Source organism: Aedes albopictus, chromosome 1, assembly GCF_035046485.1.
Source record: "Aedes albopictus strain Foshan chromosome 1, AalbF5, whole genome shotgun sequence".
Classification (NCBI taxonomy): Eukaryota; Metazoa; Arthropoda; class Insecta; order Diptera; family Culicidae; genus Aedes; species Aedes albopictus.
The window spans coordinates 34567475-34592656 of NC_085136.1; the positions used below are offsets into that span (position 1 = coordinate 34567475).

General features: G+C 44.1%; 1 protein-coding gene and 1 pseudogene across 1 annotated transcript in view; one reads left to right on the forward strand and one right to left on the reverse strand.

Moving 5' to 3' along the window:
• The window catches only part of LOC109428533 (adenomatous polyposis coli homolog), a 33623-nt gene extending 26588 nt beyond the window's left edge, over positions 1-7035 (reverse strand). The window contains exon 1 of the mRNA XM_029855874.2: positions 6451-7035. The gene's annotated coding sequence lies outside the window, so the exon portion shown is untranslated. The remainder of the gene's footprint in view (positions 1-6450) is intronic.
• Positions 1953-23669, forward strand: LOC134288249 (histone H3-like; annotated as a pseudogene).
• The last annotated feature ends 1513 nt before the right edge of the window (positions 23670-25182 follow it).

Here is a 25182-nt window from a genome sequence, read left to right on the forward strand (position 1 = left end):
CTTTCAGTGTTCCATTCGTGCAAGGCTCCGACGTGTTTGTCCGAATAAATAATTGGGAAAATCGACCGGGAACGCACCGAAAACGAGAAAGTTTGAAATTCCATTTTGCAAGGAATTTTTCAACAGAGATGCATGTCAAAAAACACAGTAGGCAGGCAGAACGACGTTTGCCGGGATAGCTAGTTATGTTCTGGGGAATTAGTCCTCATCCGGCTTGGAATGTTTACCGATCAATCGTGACAGGACATCAGCATACTTAAGGCTTGAATTCCAGCTTGAAATCGTACTGCAAGAGAGGTAACGCCCACCTTTGCTGTCTGTTTGCTGTATGAACTGGTATTCCTTTCCATGATCCAAATATTCCCAGTAGTGGCTTATGGTCCGTGCGTAGTGTGAAACGTTGTCCAAAGTCATGCGATGGAACTTGGTGCAGGTAAATACAAGAGCAAGTCCTTCTTTTTCACCTTGTGCGTAGTTCCTCTCAGCATTGGTCTACGTCCGGGAAGCGTGGCAAACTGCTTTAACGGTGCCGTCAGGAAAACGATGAAGAAGAACAGTGCCCAGGCCATTCTGTGACGCATCTGCTGCAACTATCATTTTTGCTGTTTCGGGTTATAATGGGTCAGCAACAGGTCTGACTGAAGGATCTGCTTGAACTTGTTGAATGATTCCTGGCACGCTTGAATCCAATTCCATTTAACATCTTTCTTGAGTAGGGCATCAAGTGGTTGGCGAAGCTCATGCATGGTTCTTACAAACTGGCCGTAGTAGTTCATTGCTCCCAGGAATGAACGTAATGTTTGAATATCATGATGCGCCGGTATCTTGACAATTGCCTTGACCTTTTCTGGATCAGGTCGAAGTCCCTCTTTATCAGCGATTAGTCCAAGGTACTTGATTTGCTTGATGAAAAAGTTGCTCTTCTCAATTTTTAGATGGAAACCGTATTATTCAATTCGTGCGAACAACCTGTCTAGTTGTTCTATGTGCTCCTCCAAGGTGTCACTTGCTACCAGATATCCGCTAATGTCCTCCAAATCCGCTATCATATTGTCTACGATATACTGGAACTCGACGGGGGCCGTCTCGACACCAGGGGAAAGCCGATTGAATTGTGAGTATTGATTGATAGCATCTTCTTGGACTCTTCTGTGACTTCTACTTGTAGATAAGCAACGGATAAATCTATTTGAGTGAAGCAAGGATGTTTACGATCATCTGGCAATCATTTGACTCATTTGTCTATATCTCAGTTCAGAAGCCTAATATTAAAATGTGATGTTCGACAAACTTGTGGATTATTGTTTTTCCTACAATTATCACCAAGGACGCCATATTCAAACTCTTATATTTACGGTGTAAAAGTGTTAATACCACCTACTCATACTAAACGATCGAATTTTCCGATCGTTTAGTATGAGTAGGTGTTACTACCGCTCTCACGCCGTGTATATGAGAGTTAGGATATGGCGTCCATGGTGATAATTGTAAGCAAAACATTTATCTACAAGTTTGCCGAACACCTCATTTCAATATTATGCTTCTGAACTAAGCTATGGATAAATGAGTCAAATGATTGCTAGGTAATCGAAAACATCCTTGGAGTGAAGTACTTCCTGCCCGCCAGGTCCTGTGGTAACGGTAACGGATGTTGATTCGGTTTCATGTTGAACAATTCGTCATTGAAATCATCGTCATCATCAAACATTTGAAAGCAGTTTTTTCGTTCAAAACAAAAGTATTTGCTATGAAAATATATTCACTGTGCTCCACATGAGGAATAGAATGCAGTGAAAATATTTTCATGGTGGATGTTTTGATTTACAGCGAGAAAACTGCTTTTTATTTTTCAAAAAATGATGACGAATGCTTGAGCCTTCAAAGCTTCGTTTAGTCCGGTGGAATAGTCCGCGCAAATTCTCACTTTCCTATTCGGTTTTCGTACAGCAACGATGGGAACTGCCCACTCGGAGTATGGAATTGGCGAAATGGTCCCCAAACTTTGTAGACGACCCAGCTCGGCTTCAATCTTCTCTGTTGATGCATACGGAACTGGACGCTTCGGACGAAATACGGTCTTGGTATTTGACTTGACTGATAGCGATACCGAGAGCGATACCCAGGTAACCACTAAGCATTTGAATAAGCCGTGTATCAGCCCGTATTACGCATTTAAACTGCTTGCTGCCCTACATAAGCAGTTCGAATGCATAGCTGCCTTGAGTCAGCTTAAGCTGTGCTGCTCAAAAGCTTTCGGCTGTTAATTAGCATTTCAACTGCTTGAAGTGGTTTCACTTGGGAGCATACAGAATGCTTTTCAACTGCTCTTTAAATGCTAGGAGCAAAAAGGTTGGGAGATATGTTACGCATTTGGCAACACATTTTGTCTCTCTCTTACAGAGCCTATTGATTGATGCACCAAGCGAAAAGAAAAAGCAGTTTAGACATCCAAGCGGTGTGCCGTCGATGAGATCCTCGTCGCTGATTGGTCGATGGATGTAAACGGCACACCGCTTGGATGTCAAAACTGCTTCTTCTTATCGCTTGGTGCATCAATCAATGCTTCTGTTTACAAATTTGTGCAGCTTATTTGTTTCTTCATTTTCCCCTACTCATCCAAAAGCACCAAAGAAAACATTACTGCAGCTGGATTGGATTGGGAACTTGTCCATCAAAAAATCACCAATTATTTATCATTTCGTCGGAAAATATGTGCCGAATAGCTGGATGCTTTGGTGGATCATAGGATTGTTTGAAAGAGGTAAGAAACAATCATATTCCACAGATATTTAAAAGAAGGGAGCATTACGTCTACCACAATAAAATATCTCAATTACAACAAGTTTTGGATGTTGAATCTGAAGTTGTTATCGAATCATTCTTTATATTGGCGATTAAATCAACGCACGCCACCGGGACAGCTTTAGCATCGTGGATCAGGAGCAACAGAATCCGAAGCAGATATGATGATTCAATCTCCGGATCGTAAGTTCAAACCTACATCACTACAAAAATCAGCAAAAAAGTACCACCTAGCACCGGCTGGAATATGGAAGGACGATGAAGCGGGGAAACAGGCTGAGAGAACGAGAAGCAGACGTCAATCTATTTTTGTTTTTTTTTTGCTCGACGAGGCGTTACGCTTCTTTGACATTTCGTCACGACGTTCCTGAAGGGGTAGCACTAAGACAGCCCGTTATTTTGCCAAAACCTGCTGTGAGGTAGCACTATAGGCGCATATACGGCTAATTAGCATTAAACGCCTTGCCGTAAAGGCTACTATAATGCTGAAGGAATGCTATTTTAAATGCTTACTGGTTACTTGGGTACCTTCCTTTTGGTGCACAATCACAGGTCATCACTGAACACGTTCTTGAACTTTGATCGTAGAGGGTGGACAAGTTCTTCCGATTTTGAATGTAATTGTGAGGAGATTTGATTGCAGACTGCGTTGAACGGAATGTCCCACAATCCAAACAGCTCGATCCACTCGGTGCCGAACAAGTTGATATTGTGCACGTTCGTGACATATGGACGTGGAGACCCATGTCGTCACCAGATGCGTTAACAAAGGTATCTCAGAGTGAATTCCAGCAGGATACACAGCTTCAAAAGTTTAGAAATAAAGTTCTTGAAGAATTCGCGGACAAATCTGGACAACGGATTCCAACCTAGAAGGGAATTACGCGCAGGCTATTTCGACACTTGTTTCATGTATTTGACAAGAGTCTCCTAACTCTCATGTTGTCTGAAAGATAGGACTTTGAATTGCCAATCTGGAGACGACGAAAAAAAAATATCCGAGCCCCGAATGATCAAATGGTGAATAATCGAGCCCCCAAGTAATTGAAATCCCGAATAATCGTGTCCGATCTGTAGTTGTGACTGCCTTTTGACCTTCTTCTTTGGAAATAGGAGTCTTGCAAAGTTTGCATCTTGACAGCACTCGCACACGGATCGAATAGCGCAGGGTCAGGTCCAGGTTAGGTCCAGGGTCAACTCGTCCGTCCAAATTTTAAAGCGGATGTTAGAGCGTTGAAAGTTTTCGGAAGCCTACTCAGAGGACTGCAGGAGATACGACCCAAGTAACCAGTAAGCATTTAAAATAGCATTCCTTCAGCATTATAGTAGCCTTTACGGCAAGGCGTTTAATGCTAATTAGCCGTATATGCGCCTATAGTGCTACCTCACAGCAGGTTTTGGCAAAATAACGGGCTGTCTTAGTGCTACCCCTTCAGGAACGTCGTGACGAAATGTCAAAGAAGCGTAACGCCTCGTCGAGCAAAAAAAAAACAAAAATAGATTGACGTCTGCTTCTCGTTCTCTCAGCCTGTTTCCCCGCTTCATCGTCCTTCCATATTCCAGCCGGTGCTAGGTGGTACTTTTTTGCTGATTTTTGTAGTGATGTAGGTTTGAACTTACGATCCGGAGATTGAATCATCATATCTGCTTCGGATTCTGTTGCTCCTGATCCACGATGCTAAAGCTGTCCCGGTGGCGTGCGTTGATTTAATCGCCAATATAAAGAATGATTCGATAACAACTTCAGATTCAACATCCAAAACTTGTTGTAATTGAGATATTTTATTGTGGTAGACGTAATGCTCCCTTCTTTTAAATATCTGTGGAATATGATTGTTTCTTACCTCTTTCAAACAATCCTATGATCCACCAAAGCATCCAGCTATTCGGCACATATTTTCCGACGAAATGATAAATAATTGGTGATTTTTTGATGGACAAGTTCCCAATCCAATCCAGCTGCAGTAATGTTTTCTTTGGTGCTTTTGGATGAGTAGGGGAAAATGAAGAAACAAATAAGCTGCACAAATTTGTAAACAGAAGCATTGATTGATGCACCAAGCGATAAGAAGAAGCAGTTTTGACATCCAAGCGGTGTGCCGTTTACATCCATCGACCAATCAGCGACGAGGATCTCATCGACGGCACACCGCTTGGATGTCTAAACTGCTTTTTCTTTTCGCTTGGTGCATCAATCAATAGGCTCTGTAAGAGAGAGACAAAATGTGTTGCCAAATGCGTAACATATCTCCCAACCTTTTTGCTCCTAGCATTTAAAGAGCAGTTGAAAAGCATTCTGTATGCTCCCAAGTGAAACCACTTCAAGCAGTTGAAATGCTAATTAACAGCCGAAAGCTTTTGAGCAGCACAGCTTAAGCTGACTCAAGGCAGCTATGCATTCGAACTGCTTATGTAGGGCAGCAAGCAGTTTAAATGCGTAATACGGGCTGATACACGGCTTATTCAAATGCTTAGTGGTTACCTGGGGATACAATGGATGTCAGTGTCGGCTTCTCTAGGCTGCCCCACGTTTCACGTACCGTTCTTCCGGCCGTGGCTTGATAACAGTTTCCCAGAGATCTTGCTGGGAGAGACGAACCAGCCAAGGGCTGAAAGTCTCTATAATAAAGACAAATCAATCAACCAGAGATCTTCCTGGATGAGCTTGATAAATTGTTAGAAGGCAAAGAATTTCCCACGAATCCATATAGGCTGAGAAATTCCTCTTGCTTTCCTGATGCTTATGTACCTAGTTCAACATTTTGATTCTTGGAAACTAATATACATTTCAAGATTTGGTCAGCGGCTAAAAGATCCATTCTACATTATGGACGGGATGCCCGTCCATTTTACTACCTCATCCTCTATTCTGCTTCTATATCAGACTGCCAAAAGTATAAACGAACACAATCCACTTCGAGTGAGGTGCGCCTCGTCTATCTTCTCATTGCCACAGATTGCCACTAAGTCAAACAATGAAAAAATAAGACCCGAATAAAGGTGCGAAACCATCAAGCTCTCGGAGGAACCACCCGCGAGTAGACAAACAAACGGTTTTACGAGTTTTTATTTATTGACTTAAGCGGAGTGTGCTGTGGCTAACATTTCAACTAGCTAGCAGATCCTACACTCTTTACCAACTCGATCGTATTCGTCTACTAAAAAAAACACAAAACATCACCCAGCACAGCGGACATTGAAAGCAATCTGAAATGACGACGACGACGACGAGGGTGGGGCCGCTCCCTCATCTCTTCCAAATGCAGACATACCTAGATGTTCACCCCCGCAAACAATTTCTTTCGGTAAGCGGCAGAAGACATCCAACCAGCTGGCGTCCTCCACCGAATCACGTCATTTGGGATACCACTTTTCACCGTCTTCTAAAATAGAACCATCTTACCGCGGAGCGGACCAATCCCCCCTGACAACGTTACCCCAAAGTGGATTTTTTCCTCTTCCTGATTATGTGTTGTAGGCCTTCGGCCATCTTTGAGCCTTTACAAACCAGGACACGAAAAGGGTGTGGGGGAGGCGAGCGGTTCACTCTCACTGACTATACCATCATTTGGTGCTCCTCCTCCGCCCCAGACCAAAACGAAAGGGAACAACTTCTAGAGAGCCCCCGTTTCAAGTGAATATACTTACAGGCATTTTCTCGAATTTACTCCAACTGGGACCGCATCCAGCATAATCCTCCGGTTCCGCTATTCAACACTCGAATCACTTTCCCAATGCTCGTCGGTTTTCCACCATATTTTTCTTCGGAAAATTCACTTTTATTCCTTTTTCTTCCGAGAGCAGTCACCACTTTGTGTGGTATTTTTTTGACAAGTAGAGATCAATTATTTTTTCTTCGTCGCCTTCTACGCTCCGCTGCTGCTAGCGGACTTGCGCACACGCACGCACAACAAAACTCGCGATGGACGGCCGATCCCCGACTTCGACCGCAAAGAACGGAACAGAAAGGCAATTTTGAAACTGTTTCGATGGGGCTGTTCCGCTCGCTTCTTTTTCGCACTAACACGATTTATCCATCCATATGGCTCTATCCGAACAATGTCACAATCAACTGCACTGACCCGGTTGTTATACCGTGTAAAATCCGCGGAAAAACTTGCAATAAAACACGTCTGGAAAGGTGAAAATTCTAAGCACTCCGAATCCGAAACCGTGTTCTTTTTCCGAGCTCGCGACCGTAACGACTGATCGAAGGAAAAATTTTCCTCGTACCCTTTGCATGTGTGTGTGCTTTGTTTGGGATTTTTCAACAAACCGTTGAAGGGCGAACTGTCACTCGTTCCAGTGTTGCCAGCCTGCTGCTGGTCGTTCAAAGTTCACTTGAAAGTTCATCCAACAGTTCATCTCCTTCGAGCAGTTCATAGTGGAAAAGCGTTTGAAAGTTTTTGGTCAAAAACTTTCTTTCAGTAATTCTAGATTGAGTTTAAATAAGGGCAAAAGTAACATGAGAGAGTTCTCTTCATCGACTCTCTCTTCTGCAAATTAAAGTGACTAGATGCAAATTCAATCGAACTTGTTTACACTTAAGCCTGGAACACATAGGGCACTGCATGAAATTCTCTCCTTCTCTTTCACTCTTATGCTACGTTCACACTGCGCTCTATATCAAGTAATATAGAGCGATTCTTGATATAGAGGCTATATCAAGTTCTATATTACTTGATATACCATACAAATCAGTTGTCATCCTATATTAGGAACGAAACGTGATATAGCGTATATCAAGTTCGTTTCGTAATATAAACCCGAAAAGTTGTGGTTGGCAACCCGGCCAACATAGCGCTGGGCGATATTTTATGTTGCGAAACGTCAAGTCGCACGCAACCAAAACAAAAACCATACATCAGAAAAAGGAAAAAAATTGGTGAACTTGGATGATTTTCGTGCGGAGTAGTAAAAAGTGAGAACAAAAATGTTCTTCTGGGAGTTTTTTTCGGCAGTTTGCTTGGGAAACTTTCCAGGCAATGGGCCTTTTCATTTGACGTCTTAAATCAGCTGATTTTTCGGGCGTTTGACAGTTCTTCTATGAAGATGACACTTTCTTGTTAGCATCTGTTGTTCAAGCTTTGTAAACAAATGCATGCACGGAACTGTCACATGAAAAGGCCTATTCCAGACCAAGTTCCAGACACAATAGGAGGAAATAACCGAGAAAACCTTGCGTGTTGAGAGCAACAGCAGCTGCAGAATTTACCCCGGGAATGTATTAGTTCATCGGGATTCCCTCCAAAAGTTTACCTGGAATTCCCTCCTGCAGTACCATGAGATGTTTCTCTCGGATTTCCTCAAGAATACTTGCAAGATCTCCATAGGAATTCCTCAGATGGTTCCCGCAACATCCTCGGGCATTTATGCGTGAATCCCTGAACTTTGTTCGATAATATTTCTTGCCAGACTGCATAATCAGAAATTCATAAGCATTTTCACAGGATATCCCCTAGGATTTCCCTGGCAATTGTTTCAAAGATAGCTGCACAATTTCATCTATTATTCCTCCTGGAATTCCCTGGGTATAATTCAAAGATTTATTCGAAAATTGATTTAGCGTTTTTAAGGAATTATTCGACCGTTTTCCCGCTAATTACTACAGAATTTTTGTTAGAATCCCCTTAGGATCTTCCCTGAGAATCCCTCAGAAGTTCCCCGGGAATGCGTTTATAATTTCCATGGAAATTCCTCTAGAATATACCCGGGTATTCTTTCCCAAAATCCCCGGAAATTCATCCAGGATTCCAAGAAATTCTAAAAGATTTTAAAATTTATCATCATCATAGGAATTCAATCAGATGTTTCTTGGGAATTCCTTTAGGAGTTTCACGGGAATTTATCCAGGAGTTTTCCGTAAATTGCTACAGCAGTTTTGCAAGAATTTCTCCAGAAGTTACCCCGGGAATATCTGTAGAAGCTCCCCGGGAATTGTTCTTGGAGTTCCCCGGGTATTTTTCTAGAATTTCTACGTGAATTCTTGCAGGATTTAATTCGGAATTCCTACAGACTATCCTCGGTAATTACCCCAAAAGTTCTACGGAAACATTTCTGCGAGTTCCACGGTAATGCCTCCAGAAGTTAACCGGGAATCCCTCCAGACCCCAGAAATTTTATTAGCAAATCTTCAGGAACTTCTCCAGCAGTGCTACGAAAATGCCTTCCATTTCAAAATATCTCCTGGATTTCCCAAAGAAATCCTTTAGCAGAAATTCTCCATAAATTCATCAGGCATTTTAAATCCAGGAGTTCCCTGAGAGTTGTTCCAGAATACCCACGGGAATTCCCCAAAAGTTCCTTGAGAATTACTCCAGGAGATCCCTGGGAATTGCTCCACGAGTTTATCAGAAATTCCTGCAAAAGTTCCTAGAATTCCTCCAGGAGTTCCTCGGAAATTCCTCCAGGAGTTTCTCGGGGATTCCTTCAGGAGTCAAAAATTCCCTTAGGAGCCCTTCCAAGAGTTCCTAAAGAATCCCTCAAAGAGATCATCGGAGAATGGTTCAGGAGTTCTTCGGGAACACCTCCGGAGATCCTCGGGATTTCATTCTGATTTTTTCCAAAAAAACCTCAAGATGTTTTTCGGAAATTCCTCCTGCAGGTCTTCGGGAATCCCTCCAGGAGTTCCTAAAGCACCATCTGAGAGTTCCTCGAGAATTCCTCCAGGAGCTCTTCGGAACTTCCTCCTGGATTTCTTCGCGAATCCCTCCAAGAGTTCCTCGGGAATTCCACCAGGGTTTTCACTAGCAGATTCCCACAGGAGTTTTTCGAAAATTCTTTCAGGAGTTCATCTGAAATTTACCCGGGAATTCCTTTAGGAGTTCATCAGAAGTTACTTGAAAGTTACTTCAGAATCCTCGGAAAAAGTTCCATGGGAATTTTTGTAGTTCTCCGGGAATGTCTCCAGGAATTCCTTCAGGAGTTTCGCGGAAATTCATCTAAAGAATCCCCAGGAGATCTCCGAAAATCCCTCAAAAAGTTTTCTCGGAAATTATTTTAGAAGTTCTTCAGAAAACCTACTAGAATTTCCTCAGGAATTCTTCTAGAATTTCCTCAGGAATTCTTCCAGAATTTCCTCGGAAATTTTTCCTGAAGTTCTTCGGTAGGTCTCCCAGAAGTGCCTCAAGATGCTCGAGAACTCTTCTAAAAGTTCCTCGGGAATTCTTCCAGAAGTTCCTCGGGAGTTCTTCCAGAAGTTCCTCGGGAATTCTTCCAGAAGTTCCTCAAGAATTCTTCCAGAAGTTCCTCGGGAATTCTTCCAGAAGTTCCTCGGGAATTCTTCCAGAAGTTCCTCGGGAATTCTTCCAGAAGTTCCTCGGGAATTCTTCCAGAAGTTCCTCGGGAATTCTTCCAGAAGTTCCTCGGGAATTCTTCCAGAAGTTCCTCGGGAATTCTTCCAGAAGTTCCTCGGGAATTCTTCCAGAAGTTCCTCGAGAATTCTTCCAGAAGTTCCTCGGGAATTCTTCCAGAAGTTCCTCGGGAATTCTTCCAGAAGTTCCTCGGGAATTCTTCCAGAAGTTCCTCAAGAATTCTTCCAGAAGTTCCTCGGGAATTCTTCCAGAAGTTCCTCGGGAATTCTTCCAGAAGTTCCTCGGGAATTCTTCCAGAAGTTCCTCGGGAATTCTTCCAGAAGTTCCTCGGGAATTCTTCCAGAAGTTCCTCGGGAATTCTTCCAGAAGTTCCTCGGGAATTCTTCCAGAAGTTCCTCGGGAATTCTTCCAGAAGTTCCTCGGGAATTCTTCCAGAAGTTCCTCGGGAATTCTTCCAGAAGTTCCTCGAGAATTCTTCCAGAAGTTCCTCGGGAATTCTTCCAGAAGTTCCTCGGGAATTCTTCCAGAAGTTCCTCGGAAATTCTTCCAGAAGTTCCTCGGAAATTCTTCCAGAAGTTCCTCGGGAATTCTTCCAGAAGTTCCTCGGGAATTCTTCCAGAAGTTCCTCGGAAATTCTTCCAGAAGTTCCTCGGAAATTCTTCCAGAAGTTCCTCGGGAATTCTTCCAGAAGTTCCTTACAGGAGTTCCTTATGAATTCTTCCAGAAGTTCCTCGGGAATGACTCCATGAGTTTCTCGGGAAATTTTGAAGAACTTGTGGTCATTCCCGAGGAACTTCTGGAAGAATTCTCGTGCAACTTCTGGAAGAATTTCCGAGTAACTACTGTAAGAATTCCCGAGGAACTTCTGGAATAATTCCCGAGGAACTTCTGGAAGAATTCCCGAGGAACTTCTGGAATAATTCCCGAGGAACTTCTGGATGAATTGCAGAGAAACTTCTGGGAGAACTTTAGAGGATCTTGTGGTAGAATGATCGAGGAACTTCTGGATAAATTTTCGACGAACACCTGGAAAAATTCTCAAAGAACTCTCGGAGGAATTATCGAAAATCTCTTGGAGGAATTGCCGAAGTGCTGTTGGAGAAATTTTATAAGATCTCTTGGAGTAATTCGCAAAGAACTCCTGAATGAATTTCTCAGGAGCTTCTGAAGGAATTCCCGAGAGACTCCTGGAGAAATTCCCGTGGAACTCCTGGAAGAATTTCCAAAGAACTCCTTGAGAAATTCTCGAGGATCTCCTGGAGTTATTATTTAGAAGCTCCTAAAGATATTCCCGAGGAACTTCTGAAATAATTCCCGAGGAATTTCTGGAGAAATCCCGAGGAACTTCTGGAAGAATTCCCGAGGAACTTCTGGAATAATTCCCGAGGAACTTCTGGAAGAATTCCCGAGGAACTTCTGGAAGAATTCCCGAGGAACTTCTGGAAGAATTCCCGAGGAACTTCTGGAAGAATTCCCGAGGAACTTCTGGAAGAATTCCCGAGGAACTTCTGGAAGAATTCCCGAGGAACTTCTGGAAGAATTCCCGAGGAACTTCTGGAAGAATTCCCGAGGAACTTCTGGAAGAATTCCCGAGGAACTTCTGGAAGAATTCCCGAGGAACTTCTGGAAGAATTCCCGAGGAACTTCTGGAAGAATTCCCGAGGAACTTCTGGAAGAATTCCCGAGGAACTTCTGGAAGAATTCCCGAGGAACTTCTGGAAGAATTCCCGAGGAACTTCTGGAAGAATTCCCGAGGAACTTCTGGAAGAATTCCCGAGGAACTTCTGGAAGAATTCCCGAGGAACTTCTGGAAGAATTCCCGAGGAACTTCTGGAAGAATTCCCGAGGAACTTCTGGAAGAATTCCCGAGGAACTTCTGGAAGAATTCCCGAGGAACTTCTGGAAGAATTCCCGAGGAACTTCTGGAAGAATTCCCGAGGAACTTCTGGAAGAATTCCCGAGGAACTTCTGGAAGAATTCCCGGGGAACTTCTGGAAGAATTACCGAGGAACTTCTGAAAGAATTCCCGAGGAACTTCTGGAAGAATTCCAGAGGAACTTCTGGAAGAATTCCAGAGGAACTTCTGGAAGAATTCCCGAGGAACTTCTGGAAGAATTCCCGAGGAACTTCTGGAAGAATTCCCGAGGAACTTCTGGAAGAATTCCCGAGGAACTTCTGGAAGAATTCCCGAGGAACTTCTGGAAGAATTCCCGAGGAACTTCTGGAAGAATTCCCGAGGAACTTCTGGAAGAATTCCCGAGGAACTTCTGGAAGAATTCCCGAGGAACTTCTGGAAGAATTCCCGAGGAACTTCTGGAAGAATTCCCGAGGAACTTCTGGAAGAATTCCCGAGGAACTTCTGGAAGAATTCCCGAGGAACTTCTGGAAGAATTCCCGAGGAACTTCTGGAAGAATTCCCGAGGAACTTCTGGAAGAATTCCCGAGGAACTTCTGGAAGAATTCCCGAGGAACTTCTGAAGGAATTTCAGAAGAACTACGGGAAGAATTCCCGAATAACTCCGGAAAGAACTCTCGAATTACTCTTGTAGGAACTCCTTGGCGTAATCCTGGAGAAAACCAGGATCTCCTGGAAGAATTCCTAGACTATTCCTAGATGAATCCCCGGGTAACTCATGGGAATTCTGCAGGAAATCCTAAGGGGGAATTCCTGATGAAATCCTGAAAAACTCCTGGAGTTATTCCCGAGGAGAAATTCTCGAGGAACTCATGAAGGATCTTTTGGAGAATGCTCGAGCAACTCCTGGAAAAAAATGCCGAGAAATTCCTCAAGGAATTTCCTAAGCACTCCAGGTAGAATTACCGAGGAACTTCTAGAGGTATTCCCGGAGAAATCTAGAATGTATTTTCGGAGAACTTTTGGAGAAATTCCTTGTTCAAGGCGTTCCTCTAAAATTCCTACAGGAGATCCTTGCGAATTCCTGCAGGAGTTCCTCCAAGACTTCATCGGAAATTCCTTCAGGAGTTCCAAGAGTTTTTAGGAAATACCTCTAGAATCTCCTCTGGAATTTCTCCAGAAGTTCCCCGAAAATTCCACCACGGGATCTCCTCCAGGTGTTCCTCAAAAATTCCTCCGTGGATCTCCAAAATTTTCCCGGAAATTGCTTCGGAAATTTATCGGGAATCCTAGAGGAGTTTTCGGTGAACTCCTTCAGGAATTCCCGAAGAACTCCCGGCAGGATTCCAGAGCAACTCTAGGCGAAAATCCTGAGGAACTCCTGGAGGAATTTTTGGAGACTTCCTGAAGAGATTATTGAGGAACTCCTGAAGGAATTCCCTCTGGAACTCCTGCAGGGATTCCCGAAGAACTGGAAGAATTCCTGGAGAACTTCTGAAAGTATTCCCGTGGAACTTCTAGAAAAATTCCAGGGAGCTTCTGTAGAAATTCCTGATGAACTCCTGTAGGAATTCCCGAAGAACTCTTGACTGAATTCCTGAGGAACTCTTGGACAAATTCCAAAGGGATTTCTGAAGAAATTCCCGAGAAGCTCCTGAAGGATCTCCCAAGCAATTCCTGGGGAAACTCTTGGATAAATTGCTGGAGGAATTCCCGTGGATGTCCTGTAAGAATTCCCGAGGAAATGTTGGAGAAACTCCTGGAGGATTTCCCGGGGAACTCCTGGAGGATTTCCCGGGGAACTCCTGGAGGATTTCCCGGGGAACTCCTGGAGGATTTCCCGGGGAACTCCTGGAGGATTTCCCGGGGAACTCCTGGAGGATTTCCCGGGGAACTCCTGGAGGATTTCCCGGGGAACTCCTGGAGGATTTCCCGGGGAACTCCTGGAGGATTTCCCGGGGAACTCCTGGAGGATTTCCCGGGGAACTCCTGGAGGATTTCCCGGGGAACTCCTGGAGGATTTCCCGGGGAACTCCTGGAGGATTTCCCGGGGAACTCCTGGAGGATTTCCCGGGGAACTCCTGGAGGATTTCCCGGGGAACTCCTGGAGGATTTCCCGGGGAACTCCTGGAGGATTTCCCGGGGAACTCCTGGAGGATTTCCCGGGGAACTCCTGGAGGATTTCCCGGGGAACTCCTGGAGGATTTCCCGGGGAACTCCTGGAGGATTTCCCGGGGAACTCCTGGAGGATTTCCCGGGGAACTCCTGGAGGATTTCCCGGGGAACTCCTGGAGGATTTCCCGGGGAACTCCTGGAGGATTTCCCGGGGAACTCCTGGAGGATTTCCCGGGGAACTCCTGGAGGATTTCCCGGGGAACTCCTGGAGGATTTCCCGGGGAACTCCTGGAAGGATTTCCGGAGAACTCCTGGAAGGATTTCCGGAGAACTCCTGGAAGGATTTCCGGAGAACTCCTGGAAGGATTTCCGGAGAACTCCTGGAAGGATTTCCGGAGAACTCCTGGAAGGATTTCCGGGGAACTCCTGGAAGCATTTCCGGGGAACTCCTGGAAGGATTTCCGGGGAACTCCTGGAAGGATTTCCGGGGAACTCCTGGAAGGATTTCCGGGGAACTCCTGGAAGGATTTCCGGGGAACTCCTGGAAGGATTTCCGGGGAACTCCTGGAAGGATTTCCGGGGAACTCCTGGAAGGATTTCCGGGGAACTCCTGGAAGGATTTCCGGGGAACTCCTGGAAGGATTTCCGGGGAACTCCTGGAAGGATTTCCGGGGAACTCCTGGAAGGATTTCCGGGGAACTCCTGGAAGGATTTCCGGGGAACTCCTGGAAGGATTTCCGGGGAACTCCTGGAAGGATTTCCGGGGAACTCCTGGAAGGATTTCCGGGGAACTCCTGGAAGGATTTCCGGGGAACTCCTGGAAGGATTTCCGGGGAACTCCTGGAAGGATTTCCGGGGAACTCCTGGAAGGATTTCCGGGGAACTCCTGGAAGGATTTCCGGGGAACTCCTGGAAGGATTTCCGGGGAACTCCTGGAAGGATTTCCGGGGAACTCCTGGAAGGATTTCCGGGGAACTCCTGGAAGGATTTCCGGGGAACTCCTGGAAGGATTTCCGGGGAACTCCTGGAAGGATTTCCGGGGAACTCCTGGAAGGATTTCTGGGGAACTCCTGGAAGGATTTCCGGGGAACTCCTGGAAGGATTTCCGGGGAACTCCTGGAAGGATTTCCGGGGAACTCCTGGAAGGATTTCCGGGGAACTCCTGGAAGGATTTCCGGGGAACTCCTGGAAGGATTTCCGGGGAACTCCTGGAAGGATTTCCGGGGAACTCCTGGAAGGATTTCCGGGGAACTCCTGGAAGGATTTCCGGGGACCTACTGGAAGGGTTTCCGGGGAACTGCTGGATGGATTTCCGGGGAACTCCTGGAAGGGTTTCCGGGGAACTGCTGGAAGGATTTCCGGGGAACTCCTGGAAGGATTTCCGGGGACCTACTGGAAGGATTTCCGGGGAACTCCTGGAAGGATTTCCGGGGACATACAGGAAGGGTTTCCGGGGAACTGCTGGATGGATTTCCGGGGAACTGCTGGAAATGTTTCCGGGGAACTCCTGGAGGAATTCCAAGGGATCTCTTGGAGGAGTTCCCGGGGATCTCTTGAAGGAAGTTCCGGGGGTCTCCTAGTGGAATTCCTGCGGAACTCCTTGATGAACTTTCAAGGAACTAATGGAAGAATTCCCGAAGAAATCTGGTGAAATTTCTGGAAATATTCCCAGGGATCTAATAAGAGAATTTCTTTGAAACTTCTGTAAGAATTCCCGAGGAACCCATTAGGAATTCCGAGAAATTTCTGAAGGAATTCATGAGGCACTTTTGGAAGAGTTCCCAGGGAAGTTATGGAGAAGTTACCTAAGAACTTCTGAAAGAGTTCTCGAGGAACTCCTGCAAGAATTCTCAGGGAACTATTGGATGAATATCCGAAAAACTTCTGGAGAAAATCCCAATGATCTCCTGAAGGAATATCTGTAGAATTCTTGAAAAAAATCTCGGGAAACTCCTGAAGGAATTTCCGAAAAACAAAATTTAAAGAGTTTCCAGGTAACTAGTAGAGGAATTCCCACGAAACTCCTAGAGGCCTAGGCTATCAACTCCTGGAGGAGTTCCCTTAAACTCCTGGAGTGATTGCTGTGGTACTTCTGGAGCAATTCCCAAAGCTCTTTTGAATGAATTCTGGAGTTTCCCGGAATCTCTACAGGAGAAATTCCTAAAGCTCTTCTAAAGCAGTTATCGGGAAACTCTTGAAAAAAATACCGTGGCAAAAATCCTATTAACATGCTTGATAAATTACCGGAGAATTCCAGGAGAAATTCTCAAGAAATCAATGAAAAATTCCTAAGAAAACTCCCGGGGAACTTCGCTGAAGGGACTTCAGGGAAACTCATGGAAAAGTTCTCGAGATTCTTGTGAAGGAATTCCCTGGAAACTTCTGAGAAACACCTGCAGGAACTGTCGGGGATCTCCTGTAGGAAGTTCTGGAGAAAATCTCAATAATCTTTAGGAATTCTTGAGATGTTTCTGGTCTCCGGAGAAATTTCCGGGGATTTTCTGTGGAACTAGTGGAAATATTCCTGATGAGCTTCTTTCGGAATTTCTAGAAAAGTACTGGATAACTTCCCTGCGGAACCCTGGAGAAAATCATACATTATTGCTGGCGGGCACCTTTGTGAACACTTGCAATTAATTTCATGGAAATCCTGCCGAAGAAATCTTGGAGCAATTCTGCCATAAATAATACAGGAATTCTTGGCGAGATTCTAAAGGAATTTCCATTCTATTCACGGGTAAGTAACGGAAGGATTTCCGGAAAATCCCTGGAGGAGCTTACGTGGGAAATACAGGAAAAACCCTCTGGGAATTCCAGGAGAAATTCTCGATCACTTCTTTAGAAATTGCCTGAGAACTCCTGTATCAATTTACGGGGAACTCCCGAAAGAATGCCTGGAGGGCTCCTACACTATAATTCTCGGGAACTCCAGGAGGATTTCCCGGTGAACTGGCAAAATTCTAACAAAGCTCCTTGAAATGTTCCCGATGGACGAAATCCAACCAATGCAATCAGGTTACGGAATGTTCACAAGATTTTTTGGGAATGCCGCCAGAGTTTCTTAGAAATTTTCTTCAATATTCTGCCCGTAATTCACTTTAAGTTCCGTATCTGCGAACCAGACTATCTCCGCAATCCTTTCGTGAAAAATCAGAATCCTGGAATCATTAATTTGCAGCAAATTTTCACTGATACTTTCACCATATCGATAGAAATGAATATTTTCTGTAAGTTTACGCGCAATGTTATTGTTTTTTCAGCTCGCCAACATAAACGTCAAGCTATATTATGTCGGCGTAGTGTGAACGCCTTTCTTGATATAGGATATCATCTCGCTATATTACTTGATATAGAGCGTAGTCTGAACGTAGCATTATGTCGTTTTCGTTTTTGCGGTGGAGCTACACCGGTGTAGCACTTTTGCACCGAAAATGTTCGTTTTTGATTTTCGTGCTACACCGGTGCAGCACTTTTTCTGCACTATAGCTGCTATAGCACTCAAAAAATTGTGAGTGTAGCTGGTGCACACCGTGTCCACCAATCAGCGTTTGCAAAGTTGTCAATATTTTGGTGTTTATACACACACACCAATGCAACTGCACCGAAAATGTTCGTTTATTCAGCGAAGAGTGTAGCACGAAACGGTGTAGCACCGCCGCAAAAACGAAAACGACATTACAGAAATTGTGTAAACAACAAGGCCAAGAAACTTCAAAATCCCATACAAAATCAAAGCAATGCAGTACCCTATAGCGTCCGTTCCGTCGAGGTTTGCGTTTTTTTTTGACAGTTTTCCCATGCACGGAGAAATCAAACTATCTAATTTTTGGGTCGATTTTACTCAAAGCTGAGTATATCGAATAAACTAGTTACCCAAAATTAGGTTGTTTTCCCTCTTTCCCTCACCGATGTTGTCAAAAACAAACAGAGATGCATCTACCCAACGGGGGTCCTTGAGCCCAATAAGCCAATTTTGGGTAAATGCAGGTTTACTCAAATTTGGGTTGAATGAGGGGGGGTCTTGGGTTGAATTTACCTACTCTTAAGTACAGTAGACGTTCGATCACTGCAACATGTTTACGTTTCACTTAGCGAACAAAATTCGATAACTGGCTTATTGGGCCGAACTATGGGATTGCGTCAAAAGAACTCAATTTTGGGTAGTTTGGCGGTTCCGTGTGGGAAATGTGTCAAAATACTGTCACGTACACGCAAACGTATGCATTGTAGACGCTAGATTGCATTGCAAACTAGCGATTTATGACCAAAAAGTGCAACCATACTTGCATCTTGTCACTTTAATTTGAAGAAGAGAGAGTCGATGAAGAGAACTCTCTCATGTTACTTTCGCCCTTATTTGAACTCAATCTAGAATTTATTCTGATGGCGTTCGATTTTAATAGGTCGTGAGCTATTTATAAGCCTAGTAAATACTCAGCTGGCAAGAAATGAGGTCAAGAAAAAAAAGGCATCGGCTTTGCTTGAGTGCAAAATAATTTATCCATTATTATTATCCATCTGCTGGCCATTTCTCGGGACCGGGTGCTGCCTGTGTTTCAGAAGAGAATGCGAATTCCAGCTGGTGGTTCCCGGAACACTGGCGCAACACTGCACTCCACGCACGGTCGGATACTTCGCTACAAATTCCGGAAGCTTAGCAGAAAACAATTTTCTTCCAAAAACACAGTTAGATTCATCAAAGAGTTTTGTGAGGAGCGAGGTGAGGAGTTCTTCTGGGATATTCCAGGAATCCTTTCTAGAATTGCCTCAAGGATTCTACCAGCAGTTCCCTCTAGAATTTAGCAAGTAATATTTTTTTGTGATTTGTTCCAGGAAGTCCTGCGATTTTAAATGTTCTTGATTTCAAACAGAGTTGTTCCGCGATTTCTCCTGGAATTCTTTGCGGGATTCTTTCGGAAATTCATTCCGGAGATTCACCAGGAATTCTTTCCGGGATTTCTCCAGAAAATTCCTAAGGATCCGGGATTCCTTCAGGAATGCCTTCCGTTTTTTTCCAGGATTTCCTTCCGATAATTCTCCAGAAATTCCATCTGTGATTCATGGATTCATCCATAATCCCATCTGGAATTCTTCCAGGAATTTCGTCAGGGATTCCTCCAGGAATTTCTCCAGGAATTCCTCCAGGAATTCCTTCAGGGATTCCTCCAGGCATTCCTCCAGGAAGTCCTTCAGGGATTCCTCTAAGAATTCCTTCAGGATTTCTCCAGAAATTCCTTCAGGATTCCTTCCGGGATTCCTCCAGGAATTCCTTCAGGGATTCCTCCAGGCCTTCCTTCAAGGATACTGTGGTAGTTTAGCATACCGCTGAGTAGGCGGTGTGTTTAAAAAGATCATTAGTATTGCTGACTGCACCCCAAATTGGACTGACACAATAGTGTGCACACACCTTCAAAGTGTGATTGCAGCGCAGGGCCACGTCGGATCGAATTGAGGTCTTCGGTGCACTTATTCCTTGTACATGGAGGAATAAGTGCACCGAAGACGTCGAGACGATCCGAGGCAAATGTGCACTTTTATCACACTTTTTAGGCGTACCAAAAAAAGTGTGATAGTCCAATTTGGGATGTAGTCTGCAATAATATAACTGTCAAGAGAGAAACACCACATTGGCGACGAGAAAAAAGAACCCAGCGTAGATAATCGAAGCTGATTGAAATTTGACTCGGAAAATGAACCAGCTTGGTAAAGTAGTAAATATTTACTATCTAATCCCGGCGGATAGTATCTGACCGGGTCAGACAAAACACGGAAAAGATGCCTAAACCGGCGGATGAAAATCTGACCGTTGCAGGCGAAAAGGAAAAGCTTACCTCAGAAGGGAGCTGCTGTAGCGACAGATACGATCTGTCGGGTCCAGCGAAATAATGCTTACCCAAGAAGGAAGCAACCGTAGCGGCAGTTTCGAACTGTCGGGTCCGGTAGTTGTAAAAAGTAAAAAGTTTGCCTCATGAAGGGAACTTGCCTTAGCTGTGGTTGCGATCCACCAGGTCAGGCTGTCCAAAGTTAAAAGTTCACCTCACGAAGGGAACTTGCCTTAGCGGTGGATACGATCAGGCTGTCAGAGCACCTTTAACGGTGCGCTTCTATACCCCGTTTGGCAGCCCTCCATCATTGCAGCAAACTTTACCGGTCGCTGCTGGATGCGCTCGCAAAATAGTAGCGCTATGGGTGGGTGACCAAATATAGTAGCGGGACAGTTGCGCTGCTAAAAATTATATGGGAATATGACAGCCCTCCCGATACGAATCAAGGTGACTGATTTGATTGCTACCGGTGTGGAAAAGGGTGGTTAAGTCAAAATGGTAGCGCTGCGCGGGTTGCTCGAATAGTAGCCGCCGTTAATGTTGCTCTCAGAAAAGAGGAAATGCTCGCCTTTCGAAGGGAGCGAAAAAATGCTTACCTGAGAAGGAAGTAACCGAAGCGACAGTTTCGAATTGTCGGGTCCGATGGTTGAAAAAAAAGCTCGCCTTTCGAAGGGAGGTGCTGAAACGACGGATTGGATCCGTTGGGCCCACCGAGAGACTGCCGTAGAAGCCGAAATGGATGGAACAGTAGCAGTCAATGCGGAATCCGATTGAACTAACACTTTGGGACTTTGGGAGAAACCCGATCGAGAGAACCTGTTACCACGGCGCCGACAATAAGGCAATCCATAAGACAGATGCGATCAGCTGATTTTTTTTGTTTACCATGTATTGCCCGTTGTGAAGATTTATAGATTCCAACGCAAACAAATGATAAGGCTCATTTTCAGCGTAGGTGCGTTATAAATGTTTGTTTACAATGCAAAACTATTACCACATGTGTACCTAACAACACAGCGTAAAATATTCACCACGACGCGGTCTGGTTTTATATCTGTGGACCCACGCAAGAAAAATCCACGCAACTAATTTTCGCGCAGGAGTCTAAACAGGTGGAATCTCCGCAATATTTTTGACATCCAATGATCGGGGTGACAGTTGAACATAAAGGAATTTGTTAATCACCAACGACACTTGACGAAACTTTGTTAAGTTGTACTCACACTGTGTTTACACTTTTGGCTGTCACCCCCATCGCGAAAAGTCGTCATGGATTGCCTTATGGTGTTAACGATTCGAGATGTGTTAATTTCGTTGCTTCTACCACTAACATAGTCGACGGGTTGGCTATGTCCTACAGCAAATGCAAAAGGCGTCGCGGCAAAACCAAGCGTGGCAAACAGTCATCCAGTTCACACTTAATCTCCAAATTTGATCTCGGTAAAAACGAATAACGAATTCAATCGGTAAAGGTTATTTTGACTGAAATGTCGTTAAAATTTGACAGTTCATCAAAAATAACTTGTCAAAAATAACGAAATTCGGCAATTCACGTTCATTACTGATTATCGGCAAACTGTTTTGCCACAGCAATCGGCAATCTAATAATGTTGCTGAATTTCGGTAAAGCGCATCTGTCAAATATAAAAATGATACGCGTTGCCGGGTGCCATCTTTAATAAAAGGTTTTTTTCGTTTTCATCGCTGGAGTATCTCATAAGTAAAGAAATTAAACTTATCGCCATTTGTATGTTTCTGCTATTGATATTCATTTATAAATGGATGCCTTTCTTAATTTTCTCTTCAGTTCTAGCGTAACATTTGAAAAGGGCCTATCTGCAAAATGTAAACAAACCCGATTTTTCACTATTCATATCAATATCTACCTCAGCTATCCCATAGAACCTTAATCGATGAAAAAAGAGCTATTTTACCCGTATTTTAAATAAATTTTAAAAGGGCCTATCTGAAATTGAATAATCTTTTAGGGCCCAACTGCATTCAAAAGGGCCTAACTGAAAATTACCTTTCAAATCAGATAGGCCCTTTTGTAAATTTTGTTTATTTTTCATATTTTCCAATAAATTTAAGTAGTTCTTTAACTTTCCTTAATTTATAGATGAAAATAAATCCAAAATATTTCAAATTAGCTATAATTAAGACAAAATAAAAGGGCCTAACTGAAATTTTTCCTTCAAACCAGATAGGCCCTTTTGTAAATTTGGGTTATTTTTCATGTTTTTCAATAATTTTGAGTAGCTCATTACCTTTCCTTGAATTATCGATAATAATAATCCAGAATAATTAAAATTAGCTGAAAATAAGAAAAAAATAAAAGGGCCTAACTGAAATTGCCGACGATAAAAGGGCCTAACTGAAAGGGCCTAACTGATTTTTGGATTGTAAAAGGGCCTATCTGCCGTTCATGTTCAAAATACATTATTTATGGAATTTTTGGTGTAGTATGATGCAAATAATGCACAGAACCATAAAGTAGATTTCCATATGTGTCAATAGATGGAATAAAACACCTAAAAAAGTCTTTCGATTTTAAATAGGATTAACTAATCCGGGAGGTAATCTTCTCATGCGATTTTCTCAATGTTTACGTTTTGCAGATAGGCCCTTTTCAAATGTTACGCTAGAGTTTATTGTATCGGAGATTCGGCGCTGCAGGAGGAGTCCCGTATTCTGGCTTCAAAGGTGCATGTTTTTTTGCTGCCGGACTTAACCATCCCTCGTGAATCCATCTGAGAAATGCCTCCTGTTAGCAGCTTGCCACAAAGGCCGCCCACAAAAATGCACCCTCGACCAGTGGAGTGAATAAGCCGCATCGATACCAACGCCGAGCGGTAGCTCTGCGAGAAATCCGTCGCTACCAAAAGTCCACCGAATTGCAGATCCGCAAGTTCCCGCCGTTCCAGCGCTTGGTGCCTGAAATTACGCAGGTTTTTTAAGACGGATCTGTGTTTCCGAAGTTCCCTGCCGCAAGCCAGCGCAGCGTACCTGGTCGGATTGTTCGTGGACATCATCTGTGCGCGATCCACGCCGAGCGGGTCACCATCATGTCGAAGAACATCCAGCTGGCCCAGCGCATCCGTGACTAGTGTGCATATGGAAGAGTAGGAGAAGGTGACCCCCGGGGGGAAGTGTGAATTTGTGCTTTTAAAGCCAAAAGGTCCATCCCGGGACCAGGCATTACAAATTTCGATATAAAACATCCCCTAGTCTCGCCCCTAGTGTACCTTTTTTTTGTTGCATGCGTGAATAAAATTGTTGAACTAATTATTTTTTCGTTTTTTTTACTTCTTCTTATCAATAATAATGAAAGAAAATAAACATTTACTGAATTTCGGCAATAATGTATGCCGAAGTTTTCGGCATTGTATTACCGAACCACTCGTCAAAGTTTGACAGTTGATCCTTGTCAAGTTTGCAGACTAGTCGGCAATTTGAACTTTTACCGAGATTTTTACCGAGCTCTCAGCTGTTGGATTCTCGGCGATTTATTTTGCCGACCTCGGCAAATTAAATTAAGTGTGTTCGCGACCTTATTCCAAGTTCAAATGGAAGTATGTACCATGTACCGAAGTGCTGATAGCATCACCATGAAAGAGCCATTCACCTTGTCCAATTAATCGCCGTTAGTGCCACATAACACCCATCTCTTCTTGATGAAACGCCACGTCCTAACTCCCTCAGAGGATGAAACGAAATTCCTTACTAAGGCGTTCTACATTGTGTACGACGACGCGCCCTCGGAACGGTTGGAAGGGCTCAGCACAAGCTAGCTAATAGCACAGACAAACAGACATATTACTTAGAAGAAAATTGCTTCAAAAACATCGTTTTGCATCTCACTAGCACCCTCTATAATGCTCAGTCCGAAGCATTCATTTGCAGGTGTTGTTTCCCTTGGCTCGATGTAACAATTTTGCAGGTGACGACTCCCCCGTGGCGTCATCCATTCAAAAAACATGAATGAAGGTTCATGACTGAGTCATTTTATGTAAACATTGATCGGCGTCGCGTTCATTTCTCTTCAAAATTGAGAGGTGATGTAGGCACAGCAGCGCCACCATGACACATGCGAGCACAGTCCGAACCACACTTTATTTTCAAAATGACCGTTAAATCGTGCGAAGAATTCGATTTGAGTAGTGTGTCTGTTTGTCTGTGCAATAGTACAGGCACAGACAAACAGACGTAACACTCTGATAATTCCCATCGTACTTCCATTTAACGATCTTTTTCAAAATTTGATAGTTGGCCAACTACCCACCTGTGGCGCTCACATCGTTTTTGTTCGAGTTTGACGTTTGCTCACTACCACCACCTAGTTGATGGTCAGCCAAACTTAGTCATTTTAGCATTGGGCGAATATGTTTCCGTGACTATGATTTGAATCGAAAATTTTTCGAAGTGTTACGTCTGTTTGTCTGTGGTACAGGAATATGTGCAGCTGGAGGCCTGCGGAAGTCAGAGACACTACAACGCCGTCGTATCGCTAACAGATGCGATCTGTTGAGTCCGGCGGAAAATGAGATAAGGATCTCGTCTTAGATGGCAGCTGCTGCATTTCTTCATTCTTCCTCGGTGTTTAACATGCAACTACTGCTAGAGGAAATCAGTCGCAAAATAATCATCTTTCGTTGAAGAAAAGGAGATGTGGTAGTTTAGCATACCGCTGAGTAGGCGGTGTGTTTGGAAAGATCATTAGTAATATAACTGACAAGAGAGAAACACCACAGATACCTTCAGGGATTCTTCCAGGATTTCTTTCAGGGATTCCAGGGCTTCCGTTAGGGATTCCTCCAGGGATTCCTTTAGGAATTCCTTCAGGAATTCCTCCAGGACTTCCTTCAGGAATTCCTAAAGGACTTCTTTCAGGAATTCCTTCAGGGATTCCTCAAGGAATTTCTTCACGGATTCCTCCAGAAATTCCTCCAAGAATTTCTTCAGGGATTCCTCCAGGCCATCCTTCAAGGTGCTTCAAGGATCCTTCCAGGACTTCCTTCAGGAATTCCAGGGCTTCCTTTACGGGTTCCTCAAGGACTTCCTTTAGGGGTTCCTCCAGAACTTCCTTCAGGCACTCCTTTAGGAATTCTTTCAGGAATTCTTTCAGGAATTCCTTCAGGGATTCCTCCAGGAATTCCTTCAGGGATTCCTCCAGGAATTCCTTCAGGGATTCCTCCAGGAATTCCTTCAGGGATTCCTCCAGGATTTCCTTCAGGGATTCCTCCAGGAATTCCTTCAGGGATTCCTCCAGGAA